The following is a 6,842-nucleotide window of genomic DNA, read 5'->3' as shown; positions in this document are numbered from 1 at the left end:
TCCACCATTACATTTATAGAGTATGTTAATAGAGTACAATAAATAAACACTAGTCCAAGCTTTTTATCGTTAATATAATCGTATATTGCGTAATACGCCTTATGTATCAATTGTTTATTTTGACATAAGTTTTTTTATTTTAATAAACTAAACGTGAGTGCGGTGTCTTATGCCGCAGGAAGCATATATTAACTTTGCGAAGTGGGAAACTAGGTGTTATTAGTTTACTTTTCCTCCTCGTGTCCATACAATAGTCGTCTCCGTTTCTTTCGACGACGTATAGTATAGAAATGAGCCTAAACGGATCATTTTGGTTTCCACTTCTGAAAATTGGTAAATTGTTTACTACATCTAAAGTTGTCACGAAACGAATCCTTACAGTAGCAGATGATTTTAAGTGGAAAATTATTTCGGTGAGTATTTTCTTTCTTATTCGAAAAAAGTTTCAAGGTCGTTTGCCGTTTCCAAAACCAAATATACGTTTAAATTTAAAAAAAAATAATTAAAATATACTTTGTTCAAGTAGGCTTTTACAAGCACTTTTGACATTCTTCATTTAACAAACTATATTAAGTAAAGCTACCAACGGTTCGCAATGAGGATTCTACCGAGAAGACAAGAACTCAGTAGTTATTATATATTTCCCAAGCTTAAGTCTATAGGCAAAATTTTCTTTTTAGATTTGTAAACTTTGTTAATTACATTCCATGTAGCCTTGATTTTATCATCTGTATTTATGATATTATTTCTAATAAAATTAAACAGTAAACTCAAACTCAAATTCCTTTATTCAATACAGAAGTATTACACTTTCTTATTGATTGTCAAGTTAAACACTACCACCGGTTCGGAAAAAGAAAACACCCTGACCTGAGAAGAACCGGCGAAAGAAACTCAGCGGGACTTTTTTTTTTACGTCAAATTAATTATATACATAATTGTATATGAGTAGAAACAGCCAAGAGGCGATCGTTTCATTCCCAAGGTGTGCTATCAAACATAAACTCACTAATTGTATAGTAACCTTTCGCACACAAGCGTTCCTTAACAATTTTTTTGAATTTCGCAACAGAAGCATTTTGAACGCTTTCTGGGATCCTGTTGTAGAAGCGTATACATTGCCCCAAAAAGAGTTACTGACTCTATGCAGTCGAGTAACAGGAGTAACAAGATTGTTTTTGTTCCTTGTACCAACGTTATGAGAATCACATTTTCTCATAAAAACTTTAATATTTTTCCGTGCATACAAAATATTACAGAATATATATTGAGAAGCAACAGTCAATATCTTAATTTCTTTAAATTTATACCTCAAAGATTCCTTAGCTCCCAGGTTATAGATTGCGCGAATAGCCCTCTCCTGCAGCACAAATATAGTATGGATAGCGGCTGCGTTACCCCAAAGCATAATACCGTAGGACATTATACTGTGAAAGTAACTGAAATAAACTAGGCGAGCCGTATCAACATCGGTAAATAATCTAATTTTTTTGACCGCAAATGCCGCAGAACTCAGTCTACCCGCCAATCCGTTTATATGGGGGAGCCACTGTAATTTGGCATCAAGAGTAAGGCCAAGAAATTCAGTTGTTTCAACTGGATCCATCGATTCCCTATTGATAAGTACATCGGGTTTTACATTTTGCACGTTTGGTGTGCTAAATTTTACAATTTTAGTTTTTTTATTATTCAGCCTAAGATTATTTACGCTAAACCAGTGTACTATATCAGACATAGCATTGTTTACATCGTCATACTGTACCTGTTTCCTATTAATTTTAAAAACCAAAGAGATACCATCAGCAAACAATACTATATCATGTTTGTTCCCAACAAAATTTTACGATCGGTGAGTTTTGAGTATCTTCTGGTAGGAATAGCTCTGCAGTTCCGATAAATAAAACAAATGTACAGTCAATAAATAATACAAGTTTATTGAGCTAGTTGCACAGTATATGGCACCACGGCGTGGTCGTTTCATTTATACAAATTATAAATGTCTAATTACAAAGTCGGGTTCCTTAAACAATAGATACAAAATTATAAACTAGAGAAATCCAATCGTCCAGTCTCTTGGTGGTGGGAACGAAACAGTGCTATTTAAATGCTCCTCACGTCTTACTGACCAATTAAATTCGTGACATTGAACATTATAACTAATATTATTAGCGGGGAAGATAGTTTCATTGTTGATTACCGTTTCAGGTATATAGTTTACCTAATATCTGTGTACGACAACCCCCCCCCCCCCTTCAGTCTAGATATTTAGACGAACAATAATCTAAATATATATTAGATTAAATATTTTAACTTTTCGGAATCTCGATTAAGGGGCCTTTTCTGTGGAGGCTCCAGCTGCAACGGTCGCCCTCCCATAAATCCAACCCTACCAGGCTAGCAGCAAAAACTATTATTATTCCATATTTGTTAAACAAAAAGTAACAAACACACAGTAACGAGCGACGTGTGCTTCTTTTAATAAAAAAATATATAACCTTAAAGTTTAACTGCTATCCAGTACAGAGATTTGATTAAGCAGTATATTTTACATTTAAAAAGCAATTATTTATATCGCAAGGATAACTGTCAATTGTCAAAAACTATCCAATGGAATTTTCCGTCGCCATATTCGATTTCGTGTGACGTCATATAGATAATCCTTCATCCTTCATAGATCCTTCAATTCATCATTTAATCTGTCAAGTTCTTTTGACAGTACTTGAACATTGTCAACATTATGGTTGTGTCCAAATTAAAGGAGTCATTTGTTTTTGTGTAATGAATGACAGAAACTTAATCGGTCAGTAAAATTAAAGATATCAGTTATTTTTTTGAAATATTAAAAACAATACAAAAAATCAGTCTAAAAGTTCCCTTAACAACTAATAATACACTAGTTTGGATACCGCCGTTTAGAATATAACCAAATTATGCCAAGTTACTATATTTAACGATTCGTTATTGTGCATATAAGTTTACAATTCCAAAAGTTATGGACGTTGTTTACTGGAACGCTTATAATTACGCCACGTAGATAACTATGCGTAGGCAAAACGAATCGTATCGTTAATATAGTAGCTGGGCATTAAATGACACAAGAGGGTGCATATGAAATAAAACTGTTGTTCCTTGGCTTCGCAGATATAAAGGTAGCTTAAGATGTACATTGCACATCATTCCCTTTGTCGCAAGTGTGTCCCATCCTTAAGAGGTTTTTAACAACAGTTTTTAATGCTCTAATTGCTGCATGGCATTTATAACGGAATCACAGAGTTCAATTTTAATTGATCAAAAATTAAATTGATTCTTATTGTTTCAATTCGTTTGGAAGTCTATAATTGATACAGTTCAAATCGATTTAATAGTTGATCGATTAAAACGTCGTGTTAACCGTTATTTATTTTGACAGGTCATGTCAAAAATTCGCGCCATTTCGGTTACATTTATAAATTACAATGGCGAAGGCGGTTTTCCAAACAGATTATCTACAGAAAGTGTAAATCAGTCAATAAAATACAATACACAATGAAGATTAAATAAATGCGATCAATTGGAAGGATGAAATGGGAAGAGTGGTTTATGTAACAAGATTTGTCAAACCAATTTGAGCCTTGAGCGTTTATGATAAGACTAATATTGGTTTGTCAAATATGAGACATCAAAATAAAACATTGATGTACAAATTTATTGATTTAAATCTTTACGTTCTAAGCGGTAAAAGTCAAAATTGGATATATCAATGTTTTATTCGTTATTTTCATCGCTATGGCATTATTGAACACGATTATTTCCTGAATATTTATTTTATTACTTTTAGTACAATATTTTTAAAGTAATATTAATGACAATAATTTTGTGTCGTTAGCTAAGATTATCAAAATCTTTATTATTATCTCTTTCGCTAAATCTCAGTTCCAAGGTATTTATTTCGAGAGTGTAACGCTTCTACATTGAATAAAGATTTTAAACGATTTTTTTTAAATCGCGTTCAATGTTGCCACACTAATATATTTATAACTATATCAAATTGGTGCGCAATTCCAGTGTCACAGGCGATCTGCCGTTAGTACCTAAGAACTTACATTAGAATAATTATAGAAAAATATTAAACGAGGACTATTTACAAGGAGGTTGTGAATATTAAAAGAAAATACTCTGAGCATACGATAGGTGCGATTGAGAACGGACTTATTTAATAATTACTTTGTGATTTTATTTTTTAATATTAACCGATTTAAAAAAAAGGAAATGTATCTATTTGACAATATATTTATACATAACTTTGATATTGGTTTTTTTTACTTGAAGCGAATACGCCGATTGCCTAAATCTGAAGTCTGTTTTTAGTTTCCAAATATAATTATATTTAGGAAGACAAGAGCCAACGGCATACTTCATGGTAACCTTACCGGATTCCCATAGACTTAACGCCGTCACAATTGATCTATGACGTTAGATTGGCTGATTACACACCAAATATGACCTGCCATTCTACCATCAAAAATGAATACGAACGCATATTACTAAAGCACCTTCCGTATGCCCAGATACGTCGATAAAGCCCGAATAAAAGGTTGATGCGAAACCCTTCAAAAATATTAAATAACAATATCAAAAACTGGTGTTCAATATTCATCCTTATTCCTAACGCGGTACGGTACAAAATATTTACATAAAGTGAAAACGTGCAAACGACAAATATTACGTTCTGTCTCACTCCAACACCGACTGTTCGACAAAGACAAGTATCACGACAGTACATTAACTTTTATCATTGAAATATTGACGTTCGTCCTTTACAATAGAGTCCAAAATGCCTTGACTTGTCTAATAAAATATTAGAATTAATTACAGAACGATTTGATACAGAAATCATAGTTTTTATAAACATACAAATATTTATGTCACAAAATCTCAAAAAATAAACTTTCCAAAAATTCAAAGAGCGTAAACCCGAACGTTAGTTTAAATTTAACATACATCATTTACATAAACCAAAATTATCTTCCAAACTATATATTTTATAAGTCAACGTCTCCAAGCTCCGTCTCCGACTCAATTTGACCTTGAATCACTCAAGTTGACGTTTCAACGTATCGTAGAACAGCTTCATAACAATTTATTCTGGAAATGTCTAATGACTATGAGTTTATATCCCACGTAACAACTCCAAAGTGCAATATATTATGTAAATATATAAAATGTAATTTACATAATTTATTAAGTATAAAAATTTATACAAATCGCTTAACTTATCCGGGCTAATGGATGCGCCCTAGTCGGAAGTTTATTTCATATTGCCTTGACGAATTTTATTTATACTAACTGAACCTGCGACATTATCCGCGATGAATTTATAAAACTTTAATTATAGCACACAAGCCGTCACCCCCCATTTTACTCCCTTGAAAACAGTAGCCCTGAGCATAGACTCAAATGATTTCGTTACTAAATTTGACCGAAATTTCAAATTCAGCGGTTTAAGCGTGAAGAGGTAACAGATAGACTTACCTTCGCGTTTATAATATTAAAATAGATTTAATAGGTACGCACTTGACTTGTTTTATAATATTGACTAAATGTCAAAACAAATCTCAAAATGGCCGAATGCGAGACAAGTGCGGATTGGGTTTACCTCGTGTAAGAAAAGGATAGAGAGACTTTTGTATAGTTGCACTTGAAATTCACTCGAGCAATATGAAATCACCTTTCCAACCTAACCGACCTATTTGACTAGCTTTACACGAAAAATTATACATACAAACTTATAATACAATTATTAAATATATAGAGAAAATTCTATTACGTCCTCGTAATTAAAGGTAAAGTTTCTTACCGGTTCTTATCGGCACTGAAGTTTGATGATCGAAAAGTGCTCGAATCGAATTATAATTAATTATGATTTCAGTGTTAATTAATAACACAGTTTAGATCATAAAACGTTACGTAGGCCAAAATATTGTAAAATTTATTACAAAAAAAAATGATTCAAATCTTTATAAATATAATTTCCTAATTAATAGAATATTAGGCAAAACGATTTAATTCTATTATATTAAATTCTTGCAATTTCGTTTATAAGATAAAATCGTGACGTCATAGCTCTTTGCCCAGACGTGGGAATTAGACTTTTAGAAGTAATCGAATAATATTACAATAATTGAGACTAAGTTCAGTGGCATTTTTAAATATCAAAATTAATTTTATACATCATTTTTTTACGATAATCATTTTAGTTCTTCGAACATCGCTTTAGTAAAATTTCCAGTCACAACAGTGCTATTCTGTACGTTCGCATCTCACTCGTGAAATGTCGTTTCATAACTTCTTATGGGAGGGTAAGCCGCTTCGTTACGTAACGCGTTACGGCGCCCGTCCGTCTTACGCATACGGCAGCGATAGGCAGGCTCCTCTTCACTCACTCTAACCCACACCCAGCTTAAGTTATCACTTCTCTCGGGTGTTCCGAGACGCACACGTATTTTTATTATTGTGTGACCTTGAAATATTATAATTATTATCAGAGATGTTATGGATATGTTACTGTAAAAGCTCGAACTACGGTAAATCTTAAGATTTTCCAGTAAAACCTAAGATTTGCCGATTACGAATGGTAAATTTCCATAAAACTTTGGGATTCGAACTTTTACCATCATTCACTCGGTAAATCTTAGGATTTACATGTTAGGTTAGGTTAGGTTGGAATGGTAAAAGTCCGAAAAAGTCGACCCTTTATAATAAATACTTACATTTACCAACTCGTGTCGGTTAATCTTAGGTTATACTGGAAAAATCTTATAATTTACCTTAGTTAGAGCTTTTACAGTAACATATATATAATT

This window comes from Vanessa atalanta, chromosome 27 (genome assembly GCF_905147765.1).
Source record: "Vanessa atalanta chromosome 27, ilVanAtal1.2, whole genome shotgun sequence".
NCBI lineage: Eukaryota > Metazoa > Arthropoda > Insecta > Lepidoptera > Nymphalidae > Vanessa > Vanessa atalanta.
This window is presented reverse-complemented; position numbering follows the sequence as displayed.